Source organism: Crocodylus porosus, unplaced genomic scaffold, assembly GCF_001723895.1.
Source record: "Crocodylus porosus isolate Cpor-Errol unplaced genomic scaffold, CroPor_comp1, whole genome shotgun sequence".
In the NCBI taxonomy this organism is placed as follows: Eukaryota; Metazoa; Chordata; order Crocodylia; family Crocodylidae; genus Crocodylus; species Crocodylus porosus.
Window position 1 is genome coordinate 129593663 of NW_017728931.1, and position 14355 is coordinate 129608017.

The following is a 14355-nucleotide window of genomic DNA, read 5'->3' on the forward strand; positions in this document are numbered from 1 at the left end:
CCTATAGTTTCCTGGGTCCTCCTTCCTCCCCTTTTTGAAGATTGGAACCACGCTGCCCCTCTTCCAGTCCTCTGGGGCCACACCAGAGCACCTTGAGTGCTCATAGAGCCGTGCCAGGGGTCATGCAATGACCTCGGTCAATTCCTTAAGGACTCTAGGGTGGAGATTGTCCAGGCCGACTGACTTAAAACACATCCAACCCCTCCAGAAGCCCCCTAACTAGTTCCACGCTAACCTTTGGCCCAGGTGTGCCTCCCTGGGGCCCTAGGGGGTCCCAGCAGGGAAGTGGCTGTTCTGGTCTCTACTTAGGAAGACAGAGGCAAAGAAATCATTAATTGTTGCCCTTTCAAATGCTTCATATGAAATGCACTGAAACTGAACTTTCTAAGATCACTTCCCTTTAACGAAATCCCATTTTGAGACATTCAGGATCATCTCCGTTAGACCTCGACTCCATGTGATGCCCAATGACTAGGGAGACAACAGATCAATGCAAGCATCACTTGCACACATTGTTTGTCAACAGCTTTATTCAAAATGGAGACAGCTTTGGGTGAGCTGCAACAAACCAGGGAGCAGCCCTAAACATTAATTGTTTTCCATATTTATACACCTTGATTTATACTCGTTAACATTTGCCCCACCTTTGTTCCACCCTTAGTCCTTCCCATCTTAATCTCCACCTCCGTTTATTGTTTACTTCATTAGCATGGAATTGCTTATGCATTTTACTAATTTACTTCTCTTGTGCTATGAGCTCATGCCTAAGACCCTGACCCCTGCTTCTTTCAGTCACTTTGGCAGACTTTGATCAGAGTCTGGAAGCTTCTGGAGGCTTCTTTACCAATCACCAATCACCCTTTCACATATGTTTATTTCAGATTCAGTTACCAGTTATGTGTTGTCTTTCACATTCCGGTCTGTTTTTTCAGTCCCATTTTATACCATCTCCACATTCCTAAGACCCTGCATCTTATCTTGTTATTCATTGTAGCTGGTCTATACCAGCCTCCACTTAATTATAGAATCTTAGAATCACAGAAGTAGAGTCGGAAGGGACCTTGTAGATCTTCAAGTCTGACCCCCAGCCTGGGCGGGAGAAAAAAAAACAAAAACAAAAAACTGGACTCCAAAGTCCAGCCAGGCAGGCATCAAGCCTTTTCTTAAAGACCCCCAGGGTAGAAGCCAGCACCACTTCCCTTGGAAGTTGGTTCCAGCTCCTAGCCGCCCTCACTGTGAAGTAGTTCTTGTGGGTGTCTAATCTAAACCTACTCTCCAATAATTTTGTCCATTGTTCCTTGTCATGCCAGGGGGTGCTAGCGGAAACAGTGTCTCCCCCAAACCCTTCTGGTCCCCCCTAGTGAGTTTATAAACAATCACCAGGTCCCCCCTCAGCCTTCTCTTGTGAAGGCTTAACCATTACTTCACCTCATTCACAGCACACAGACTTATACAGACTCTGCTGTTTTTTCAGAAAATGGTTGACAAAGTTAGGATGGCTACTTAGCATAAATAAATGGCTGGCTTTGCATAACCATTCATAAGCAAAATTTGTTTCATCTTCTAATGATAGTCGGTGGTTTGCATCCTGTTTCTTTTACGCAGTGAGCTATATATCTTACAACACTACTATACAGTTAGGAAAATGCTTGCTTAAGCATCTTGCAATGTTACTTTTAACATACCATTCTGCCTTTTGGTTAGCAGCTTGCTAGGCCACAGGTCATAGCCTTTTATTCAGCTGCAAATCTAATGCTTCCCAAGATCCAAATACTGTCACCCTAACAATATCCATCCCAAAGACAGAGTTGATCCCAGGATTGTGTAAGACTTGCACTTTCATGTAACTTTCCCTTGTCCCCAGAGCACTGAATCTGGAACAGTAGTAATAAAATATAGAATCTCTGTAATAAAAATGGGTGCAGTAAATAGGTCAGAATGTCCCACTGCTGATTAAAGGCAGGATTAAGTCTCCTGCAATATACGGAATTGTATAACTTATGATCTGATTTTCAACTGACACTGACCAAAATCCCAAGTAGTCTTTTGTCCACAAGACCATCTGCCATCTTGCCTGGAAGAGCTGATGCAGCATATTACCATAGACACATATTCCAAAGAGAGATTTTCTTTTTCTTTGTTTGCTTTCCACTCACATGCCATTCGGTAAGGTAACATGCTCTTTCTCTAGGGAAAAGCAGAACTGCAGGTGCACATGAACCTTACAATGAAGCAGAGGCCGTTAACATTTTAACAATATGACTTGCTTAGAAAAGCTACTGGATTTAAAAATACATCTGTCTTCTTGTTGTAATGTAGAGGAATTGTTGGAGGGAGAAGCAGTGCTACAGCCAGTGTACCTGTAGGGCAAATCTTATCCTGTGAAGATTTTGAGAGACTTCTGGTTCTATTCATTTTGAATGAGATTTGGGACTATTTCTGGAGGTCAGCACAAAGAGAATTCCTTCCCTTTTCCTCAATATCTCTTTTCATGGATGGAGGACTTTTTAAAAAAAAAGTGGTTTCTGCTTTAGTGGTTTTCATGCATAAATATGCAAGGCCACAGAAGTCCATCTAAGAAATGAACAAAATGAAACAAAATCAGATAGACAACAACAACCAACCTGCACACAGCTAACAAAGCAGCATGGTCAAGATTAGCCAACTGAAACCTAAAAAAATACTTGTGCAATATAAAAATTAAAAGGACCCCATCCTACCACATTTTATACACAAGGTAGTGCCTGACCCTTTGTATTTAACTGAGTAATTCCACTTTGGCAGGAGATTCAGGGCATTTAAATTCCCACTAAAAGACGTCCTTTAAAATACAAGACAAGCAGTTACCATTACATAGCTAAACAAAAAACACAAAATAGCCAGAAACCCTTGGATTTTATCAAAAAGAGGGAGAGTCCACTTCGTAGCACGATGACACCCTGGAACGAAATACACAATGTGTTTTTGAAAGGTAGAATGAAGAAAAAAAGATTTTTCATTGTAGTAAGTAACCGAGCAGCAGCAGCCAAGGAGCTGACTTACATGCAGATTTTACTTTTGCATTGCCCAATAGGGCAGAAACTACTCTTCTGTAGTTCTTGTATATATTGCACACTAAAATTTTCAGCAGCTTTTTTGCAAGGGGAAGGAGGTGTGTATTGTATGTGAGAAAATACAGTATATATTACCAGTGCCTTTTACTGAACAGGCTACTAGCTGAATGCACACCTTTCTAATGGAGATTCCACCATTACCCAAGAACACACAAGTATGACAATAACCTGTTTGAGGAAGTCTCAACCACCAATTCAGTGTTAAGTATTAATTTTCTTTTGGGGACCATAAGGAGTTTTATTCAAAGTCAATCGAAGGAGGAACTTCCACTGACTTCAAAAATATCCATATTGAGGGGATACTATGACATGTCCTAATAAGCAATACAGTTTGACTGGGAAAGCCTGAATTTCTTCCATTACCAAACTTTCTACCAGAATGTCACTAAGACCTCTTGGGAAAATAAAAGCCCAAGTAATGAGGAAAAAAAATCCTATGTAGGTATAATAGCCAGTGCCAGCTTCAGCTAGCTGTGCCCATCTTAAGACATCTGGACTTAGTTTGCAACCTAAAACATAGTTTCATTCTCAACATGCAAGTTAAGGTTTGACAGTCACTCCCCCTCAGATTACTGTACAGCTGCCTCTAGAAACTCATGACGATTTCTGGTCAGCTCACAGTAAATCAATACCAGTTTTACATTTGATCTCTGTTTCACACTATTTGTCAGCCTGGTCATTCCTATAATGTGAAATGACAACATTTTATTACACACACTAAAAGTATGAAGTTCTTAGGTCAAGATCGTGTTGATAACCACAGCAATACACCCTGTGCTGATTACAGAGAATTAAACAAGAATAGGAGAAAGAAAACTTGTCCTCTAAAAGGCTGGAAGATACTCATTTTGCCCTACAGGCCTTTGCATCCCATAATGATTAACTGACTCTTCAGGGTTGATTTCCTCCTCTTCCTCCCCATCTCCAACCTTACCAATTTTCTTCGACCTTTTGGAAAACCTTTCATTTCTTTACATAGCACTCAGATCCATTTCGACCTTCACCACTTTCTCTCAGTGCAGGACTTGTCATGTTAAAATATGCACTTCAATCCCAGCAGCTGTTTCTTGAGTCCTGATAAGGGCTTTTGTTTATAATTTGTCCATAGTGGCTGTAATCCAGTTTGCTGTCTCTGTAGCATTATGAGAAGCTTTGACTGCTTATCTGTGTGGATTTGATCCTGGCATAATTAGTAGCACAGAAGACAAATTCCTGCCAGTAAACAGAGCCCAAGTGGAAGCCTAATGCAGAAATGCCATGAATATGACTTCACGCAAATTCAGTTTTTAGTTGGAGTGAATATTCATGAATATTTCTGGAGCCATTTCCTAACTGTAACCATTAGTATTTTAAAGGAATAAGCATGTGTGCATTCACGTTAGAAGAGAATTCAACTGAATTCTACTGTCGAGGACGTCAGTGTTAACAGATTAATTCTACTTAAATCCCAACAATAACTGGATGCACAGCAGTCCAGGAACACAATTTGCCTCTTAGCTTTCTATTGTGAACCATGGCACAGTATGGATTAGTAATAGAAACAACATAATCTGGATGTCTGGACCCCAAACTGGGAATCAGATATTCCCAAATTCTAGCCCTGGGTTCTACTCCCTCTAGACAAATCACTCAGATTCCAGCTTCTAAATAACAATCACTCATTTAAAGGTGCTAAGCACTCAGCTCACCCATAAAACTTGTTTAAGGTTAGTTAGTATTGTATCTAAACAGTGCTTTGGAGACTATTTGATTAGTTGATAATAATAAATAGAAATTCACTAATCTTTTTCTCCCCCCCCCCGCAACTGTTTTTTAGTACCCAGTTTACATTAAAACCCCCCCAAACACTCCTCAATATATTAAACTAAAGGCTTAATTTTTAAATGAAAACAAAATGGCACATGGATGTATATGTTGATGCCAAGGATACATTGAAGGCTCTACATCAGGACTGGTGATGTATTTTTCCACCTTTTATGCTGGTCAGTCTCAATTGAGAACAGTCTAGTCAGTTTCTTGTCAATTTCACTCTCCATTTCACCCATACTATTCACACCACTGCTATACCAAATCTGAAGCTACTATTTCAGAATATTCACAGAAAGAATAATTGCCAATATTCACACTAGAAATATGGTCCCAGGAGTTCTGCTCATCCAGTCAGAGAACAGAAACATAACCTATGGCATGGCTAAAGCTAATCATTCAAGAATCATTAGGCAAATCCCAGACAAATCATGACACAGGCCTAAAAAATCATCAGTTGTTTAAAATGACATATATTTTTATTCACTCTCTTTTGGAACCTCTGAGATTCCACAACTGAAAGGGGAGACCAAAAAAAAGAGGAAAGAAGAGGAAGTCGAGGCTCTTGGGCAATCAATCACTTGAATCCAGGAGATGATGCTTTATGGGAAACAAATATCCACCAGATATAGTGAGAATTGACAACACTGCATCTAACTTCTGGCTGCAGTGTGAATGTGTCATAGTGAACTTGTCACCAACAAAATAGAGACTGAGAATTATTGAACAAGTAATTCATAAAGAATGATTAAACTCAAGTAAATAGCAAGCTGTCCATGAACACAAAATAGATTGAATTCAAATGTGGTATTCGTTACAAATTACTGATGCAGAAGTATGCGGACTGATCAAGGGTCCTCAGATCTGTGCATATTCTAACATGCTGCTTAGTAACTTGCAAGGAAATACCTCTAGCTCCTTCATGACTTGTGTCTTATTGGATCCCTTTGTACCAGGATCAGTACATTTTAATTGGAGTCATTATCTATCCTCCATATAAACATTTGTTACATAATAGGTTATTTTACAATATGACACTCATTCCCCACAGTGATGTAAAGCTTCATAACTCAGCCACAATAAAAGCCAAAGAAAGAGGTTAAAGTGCCTTGAACTCAGTCTTCTAGGTAGACTCTCATATTATTTCTCCTCAAGTGTTATTACTCTTCAAACAATATTGCTCATATATTTTCTCAAAAAAACATAAAAATGAATCAAGACTTAGGACAAAAAACATGGGGGTGCAACTCAGAGAAAAAGAAAGCAAAAGAAAAAAGGAGGACCCAGCAAAAAGAGAGGAGTACCTTTAGACCTGCCCTTACCCTTGCTAGCGAGAGCAGAGATGGGAGGCCCTCAGCCTCCATCTTTCCACGCCTATGCTTTGTTGATGATAATTACCATGTTAACCCAAACATTAACTTTTCTTCAGATTATCCAAGTTTGCAATCTATTTCCTCCTAAATATCCAAGAAAGAGGCAGGCATATGTGACATTTATGACTTAAACTGAACATGCAACTATTCTAATCCCACATAAACAGAACAGACTTGGAGTAGACATAGAAGGCAGGTTTTTATCCAGCATAGTCCCTGGATTACAACAGCATCAGTGTAGTACAGAAAGACATCCCTCAGAATGTAGGTTAGAGCCACCACCTACACCTCCATCCAGGAACGGATGGATAAACAGCCCGAATCACAGAGGGCTGAACACACTAAATGGTGTTACTACTTAAAAGACAACTGGCCACAATCTGCGGAGAATTTTGCTATAGAAAGTCTGAACTTGTGAGACAGGGTCTTTCATCCTGCTTTCCAATGCTTTTGGCCATATCTACCATCTGAGCTTCCAAGAGCAATTCACAATGCAAAACTTCCATATTGCAAACATACCAGCAAATTGGAGCCAGCTACTCAATCTATTACTTCCCCATGTTATGGATGTATAATCCACTGTATATTTCCCGTTTCCAAATATATTAGGCTACAGGCCACTTGAAGATGGTAAGTGGCCCAAGAAAGGCAATTAAACAAAGTAGGTTTATGCTACAGATTATAAGAAATTAAAATATGAGTTAACCTAGGAAGGCACAACCACTTTACCATGCCCTCGCTCTGAAGTCTGATGGGCTGAAAGACCAGGGTTGTGCATTCAACTGATTAACAGCACATACACAGAGATCTTCCTTACCTATGGAAAGTAGTTTCTTTAGAGTGGAATCTCATCCAGGGCTAAGAAACTCTACTCCCTCTTGAGGATCAAAGGAAAACAAGCTGTTCCCTTCCTGCCAAGAGAAGCTGTCCTGAATCAGGTGAATGTGTTTAGGAGGGCTCCTGATTTACAGCCTCACATAGCACAACTCGGTGGCAGAAGTGTTGTTCTGAGTAGAACAATCTTCTTCTTTCTTCTTGTGTCTCCTTAAAGCTCAAGACCAGTAACTCTTCTTTTAGTGGCCTCTTCATACTTTTGTATCCTGACTGCTCTAAACTTTGTCCTGAGTCTGTCTTGGTTCCTCTCACAGTGTAAGGTCTTTCTTGCGCATTACACTTTAAGCTTCTCAAATATTGATTGGTGTTAGCATTAGCTCAAGTTTAGTGCAGTTACAGGTTCAGACTAAATCTCTTCCCTGATTGTCCCTGACCTACACAGCTGTGACTTGCTACTAGAAGGCTGGCAAGCAGGGGCTGGTCTAAGAGTTACAGCTGTGAGTTGCAACAGATTTCTATCCCTGTTCTAGGTGGGGGTGGGTTGGAGGGACAGAAGCTTGAGACTAGAAGGGGGAGAGTTTAATAACTGGGGTGGGTAGTGAACTAGGAAGGACAGGAAGTAGGGGTGGACAATGTAGTTGCATGTTCAAACCTGCAGGAGTCTTGAGTAATGAAGGGTAAAAATTCCCTGCCCCCCTTCCTTAACATTGTGTGGTTCCCCTCTGCTCCCCCCCCCCCCCCCGCCTCTCAGGGTTCCCCCCCTGTCCCCCAGATCAGGACCACCATTCCCACCCCCACAGCACCCCAGATCCTCTCTCACCCCTGATGCCCCCCCTTCCCCCCTCATCAAGCCCAGAGAGCAGTGGCAGTAGCAGGGGCAGCAGGGACTGGAAAGTCCCATTGCCCCCCCTCCCCCACAACCCTTCCACCCCCCAGACCGTGCTGGCAGCCAAAGATAAGTTAGGGGAGGCAGGAGGAGTGAGCAGGGAGCTGGGGTGTTCGTGGGGGACAGAAGATGGGCTTGATCCCGGGGGGTGGGGGGCAGAGAGACCAATCCAGGCCTGTGGGGGAGGGAGGCAGATGGGGCTGTTCATGCTAACATGTAGCCTAGAGTAGCTACACATTAGTGTAACATGAGCTGAGTAGCACCGGTCAAAGAGAAACCTAGGTTGGGTGGCATAACTTTAAGCCACCTAAACAGGGCTTAAAACTAGTTTCACACCTTGATGTGCAGACAACCTATGGTTAAGAGCTCTAGGAGCCACCTAAAATTAATGTGTGGCAAGGCCCTAACTTCATCAGAAAAGACATGGAGCTGGATGTATGAAAGAGTTTAATGCTTTACAGCTCACCAAATTACCCCATGATCAGCTAAACCCAAACCTTAGATCCACAGAATCTGTTTCACAGCTGCCCAAACTGCAGCTGCAATTAGTTAGCATGTGGGTTAAGTCATCCAGCCCACAGGTCTGGAAATTTGACAGCAGGGGATCTGCAATTAGAGTTGTCAACACTCCCTACGGCCAAATTTTAGACTGTTTTCTATGAACGCTTATGTCTCTAAACCCGGAGTAAGGTGCCTAGATTCTGGAGAGAAAAGGAGCAGAGTACTTACCCCTCTTTGCAGTCTTCTATTGGTTAGTTTAGGAAGCTTCCTCCTCAGCGTGCTGGCTTTGTAAATCCTATTTTTAGGTGCTTAACTCCTCCATGCATTGAATGGGGAGTTTGTGACTCACTGCTGTGGGTTCAAGTTGACAACAAGGTGCCTTAAAAGTTAAGCAATGCCCACAATCTCTTGAGTCTTTTTCTGTATGGTTACACTCACAATTCAGATGCTAAAATTAGAGCAGCCAGCTCTTCAGCTTGCACTTCATGAGCACATCCTCACTGAAGAGGTGTCTAGCCTGCAGCCTTGGCCCTCTGAAAGCTGCTGTGAAGAAGTATGGCCCCACTGTTCTGCTTCCATTTCATGCTCTCCACGCTCAGAAATGTTTCAGTGAAGTCTTTCCAAGGCTATCCCCCACAGCCACTCTCAACCTATCTATATCTGGCATGCTTGAGAGCAGCATCAGCAGAAATGGGTGCTCCCAGAGCAACTTTACTGCTGCCTTTCCACATGCAGGGCAAGGGTGGGTGAGTAGGGCTATGGTTCTCAGCAGCAGCCTCCCAGGTTTCGGGGCGAGAGTACAGTACCCTAAATCCCTACACCTAACCTTAGCTGGCCCTCATACATTATCAACCCATATCAGAAGCCACAAAATAACTGCAGGTTTGACAGAGTCTTTTCCTGCTTTGCTGTTTAATTCATAATACCTTCTCTGGATGATGCAGAAAAAACATATTACATAACATGCAAGTGTATGTCCTTCATACTTAGACCAAACACAGCCAATATAATTTGTGACATAGGTATGAGTGAAGCCAGACAGCAGCAGAGAGGATTCCCCCCTCCAACATACAGTAAAACAGAATATGGTGTCCTTGCTTCGAGCTGTCTGGCAGTGGGGAGAGGGGCCGCCCTCCAGGGAAGCGTTGCTGTAAATACATTTTGCTGCAGGTGAACACTACCGAAATAACTATAATTGGCTTTGCAGGCTTCTGTTGACAAATGTTTGGTTACCTAGACTCCCTCTAATTATCCACCAATGAATATCTGTAATTGTGCTTCTGTTTTGCTAGTGGTCTTTATTTATAACTTAGAAAGCAATAGGCAAAACTAAAATATTTGGTTTTTCAACTCAAATGCAGTTTCCTGTTGCCATGGGCAACCAGGGTCTATCTAACCAGGTGTTTTGTTACAAAGGGGAAAAATGTTGTTGATCTCTTTGTTCTCTGTCCTGTTCCACCATTTCCCCTAAGACTCGGGGTAAAGAAGGAACTCTAGAGGGTAGGAAGCCTCTTCTAGGGCAATGGGGTTTATCTGTTACAGGCAGGGTCATCATTTGTGCTGTCTCCATCCTTTTCCTGAAAGTAAGCACCTACCTATATGTTACTTCCTACAATGAAGCACCTTTTATCACAACAGCAAGTTGTCACAGGAGATATTAATGACTAGTGTATTTTTTTCCCATTATACTGTTTCTCAGAAAGGGACCATAATGAGAGCAGAGAATGGCACACTATTAAACCATTTGCATGACAACAATGTGAACAAGAACAGAAAAGCATATGATACTTTCTCATTCTCTTGACAATGTGAAAGGTAGAATGAGGCTGAAAATAGCCTCAAATGTCTCATGACAATTTGATGTGTAGAATGAAAATAGGAAATTACAGATTATACTTCACACCCGTCTCTAAGGCCAGTGTGCACATTTTTTGTAAGTAAACAGATGCATGCGTGATCCCATTTGCCCTTACTTTCTGTGCCTTTTACTGTACATTAGCATTGGGCAATCCAATCCCCACTAATATTAATTGCATTTTTTCCTCTTACAGCTATAATAAAAGATGAAAATAATTACTCCTCCCCCTCCCTCCACCTCTCCCACCAAATACATTGTAACATCCATGGGCTAAATCCACAAAAGGACTTAGAGACCTCTCACTTCATGCTTTAAGGATATGAGCAATTTATTATGAGCTAAAAATGGGTCAGGGACCATATGCATGATCGTACCCCCAGAAATGGAAGATACCGTGATTTTGCTTTTACTGACCCTAGGATAAGAATGTTACCATGGGGCAGCTGATGAGCTGTAAATCCCCACTCCCTCTTAGCCCATGACAAATTGCTCATACATTTATAACTTGTGTCCAAAATGTAGATTTAGGCACCGCCAGGATTAGATGACACCTCTGAAGAGGGTTTTAAATTCCATAGTCAGATACATTTCTGTGGCTGGACATGCCCACAAGTACTTAAGTCCTAATGGCACAGAGCAGCTCAACACAAGACAGGACATTATTCTCAAAGCAGACATCCCCGTTTCACCACTGGAGTGTTCTCCCTCTCGGTGCCTTCCTACTAGATCATATCTCACACCGAGCGTGCTGGCATGGCAACTGTCCGCCATAGCTTAGTGATTAGAGTCTCACCTAAGATATTATCACTTCTGTGCTTTGAAGTCTTAGGTATCAGACACCAAATCCATCAGCATTCATAAAGTTGGATCAATATACATTTACTAAAAAACAGAAAAAAATGTGATACCGAAATAGATACATTAATAAAAAATACATGTTTAAATGAAGATTATGTCATCAGTCTGTTGCCTGATAAACTGTGTATTCTTACCAATATGTAATATGAATTGAATAAATTACTGTCCCAAAAGATGGAGAATGCTCTATACAGATTGCACTAAGATTACTGAGAACTGGGGGAACATGCAGGAAAGTTACTAGCATATAGACTAAACAGTAAATCCAACCTAATACATTTTCAGCTATAAAAGACCCTCTGGGGAATGTGCATGTGATGCAGACAAATAAACCAGCAGTTCAGTCAATTCAATTTCAATTTGTACACCAAGAATCTGAATATTGCTACTAAGGAAATAGATATGTTCCTGAACTTTTTACCCATATAACAAATTTATTTCAGAAATAGAGAAGCAATGTTGTAGGCTCTTTTGTCATTAGATGGAATAACTTTGGCTTTAAAGGACATGAGCAATTGCAAATCTCCAGGGAGTGATGGGTTTCCTGTGGAGTTTTATAAAAAAATTGAAAGATATATTATTATCTCAATTATTGCATGTAATAATGGTAGCAAAAACCAAGGTACATTACCAACTCCGTAAAGCTATTATTTTTGTATTTGGAGTCTATGAATTGTTCTAAATATAGGTCTATTTCTTTAAATGAATGTAGACCCCAACATTCAAGCCAAAACCTTATCTCATAGACTGGAACAGGTCTTCCTTAACTTAATTCATAACAATCAAGTAGGATTTATCACAAAAGGAATAGTTCAGATAATGTACATCAGGTTATTGATATAGTAGGAGCAATACAGAATCCCTAAGTCCCTATGGATTTTGCAGCATATGATGAAAAGAAAGTCTTTGACTGTTTCTTGGAGGTACCTGTTCTGTGTTTTACTAAAGATGGGATTTGATGGATATTTTTTAGGTAGATATCAATGTTATATACTATTCCCATTTCAAGAGTTGTGACCAGTAACGTGTTATTGTATCCATGTCCCTTGCAAAGGGGCCTCCACCAAGTTGTGCATTATCCCCACTCCCCCAAACCATTTTATTTAGCATTGGAACTCCTGGCTACAGCTATAAGGAATAAGGGTAATTTAGGAGCCATTAAAGTAGAAAATAGTGGGCGCATCTACACAAGGTGCTTAATGCGCACTGGGCTAATTCTACTGCACATTAGTGCAGCTGGCAAAACCCGTGCTTATGCACAGTAGCTATAGTCTAATACACATTAACCATTGCACAAAAGGCATTCATCTGCACTAATACACAGTAGCACCAATTATGACGCATTAAATTAGTATGTACTTAATATGCCATAATAACTGCACATTAATCAAAGTGTAGATACACTCAATGAACTCAAAATCCTGTTGTATGTAGAGCATAGGTGATGCATTAATATTTCTGTCAGCCTGAGAGATTAGTTTCTGCCCCCCTATCATTAATCAACAAAGTTAGCAATCTATCTAGTTATAAAATTAATGTGACTAAGTCTGAGTTACCTGTACTAAATTATTAATGTATTTCCTCAATTCCAAGAGGAAGTCTCTTTTCCATTTAACATGGAGTACCCTTGTCTTGGATTTGAATATAAGATGAGGGGCAGGAGGATGCTGTGGCTCTAGCTCCGGCCCCAAACTCAGGTCATAGTTAAAGTCGGAGCCTCAACCAATGCCTGCCACCCCCAACGTTCGCTGCTCCTTGCCACAGTCTCTTCCCTGCTGCCTGCCCCCTGTGCCTGTCCCCTACAGCCTCTACACCCCCACCTTCTCCCTTCCTGCTGCTTACCCTATATCTCTGGCTCTAGCCCTGGTGCCACTCCAGCCTAGGTCATAGGAAATAGGGGTGCTCTGGCTTCAGACCAGTCGAACAACAACCAGGGCCAGAGCAATCTCACCTTTTGCTTCTTGCTGCAGTCCAGAGGGTGATGCAATAGAGCCCATGGGACCAAGGGAGACCATAGCATAGTGCAGAGAAAGAAGTGGGGGTTGTCTGTTCATGCATTGGAGGACACCATCCACTTCCCTTACAGTGAAATAGCCTCTCACTCACGCACAGTACAGTGGTGTGTGTATGTGTGTGTGTGGGGGGGGGTGGCCTGGGGGCCCACAGTTCTCACTAGTGCCACCCACAGGTAGTGCGGCCCCCGCTGGTCTGGTCTGAGCAGTGTGCAGCCCCCAGCCACTAGTAGTTGGACAGCTGTGGACTAGATGATCTAAGGAATCCTTCTGGTTTTATACTCTCAGAAACTGTTTAAACCCCCAAAAAGATGAAAAAAAGCTCCCAAAACCCACTATCATCTGAGACTGGTTCTTTTATTTTCTGAATACACTGTATCTCTCAGTCATTTAAAAGAAAAGATGGCACGGTGTGATAAAGATGAATTGATGTTTGTTTGGAGTCTCCACTGAATTTCAATATTAGTATCTCTCTTTGTGTACAGGATAATTTATTTTGATGGTGATACATTGTTGATATAGTGCACATTTCCTGAAGGATGCCTATTTCCATTTCTTCTCCCATAAGGGCTCGCTTCATGGGATTCCCTGATAGTTCTGCGTGCTCTCCTAGTTTACTAAAACCACCCACATATTCCATTTGCCCCTTTCTGAGGTCATGCCAATGAGGTCCGGGCTTACACGTCGCACATTTCTAACCTGTTGCTACTTCTCCATATAGTCAGTGATTGACTGGTTCCTACTGCGAACAGAGTGAAGAACACCAATACCAAAACAGAGAAAGAAACTGAAGAAACAAACAAAAAGCTCTAAAGTAAAACAAGAAACATTGAAAAATGTAAGGTTAACATTTCACCTCAAATTAAATAAGAGCATAATCCTTTTCCTGCTAAATTGGGATGTGTGCTAAGATGCCATGGTGATGCGCAGTGTATAACAGACAGGAAGATAACATTGGCATGGAGCAGAATGAAACAAAGAAACAAACAAAAAAACCCTGATATTGTTTCTGGGAAATAATGCATTGCCTACTGAAACTCTGCTCCAGTGGCAAAGGATGGTATGCCTAGGGTGACCATATGACCCAGTTTAGCTGGGGCAGTCCTGGACTTTG

General features: G+C 41.6%; 1 long non-coding RNA gene across 1 annotated transcript in view; it reads left to right on the forward strand.

The window, feature by feature from the left end:
- LOC109316141 overlaps nt 1–10773 on the forward strand; it is a 21258-nt gene extending 10485 nt beyond the window's left edge. The window contains exon 3 of the long non-coding RNA XR_002102727.1: nt 10761–10773. This is a non-coding gene — a long non-coding RNA (uncharacterized LOC109316141). The remainder of the gene's footprint in view (nt 1–10760) is intronic.
- Nucleotides 10774–14355: the final 3582 nt, after the last annotated feature.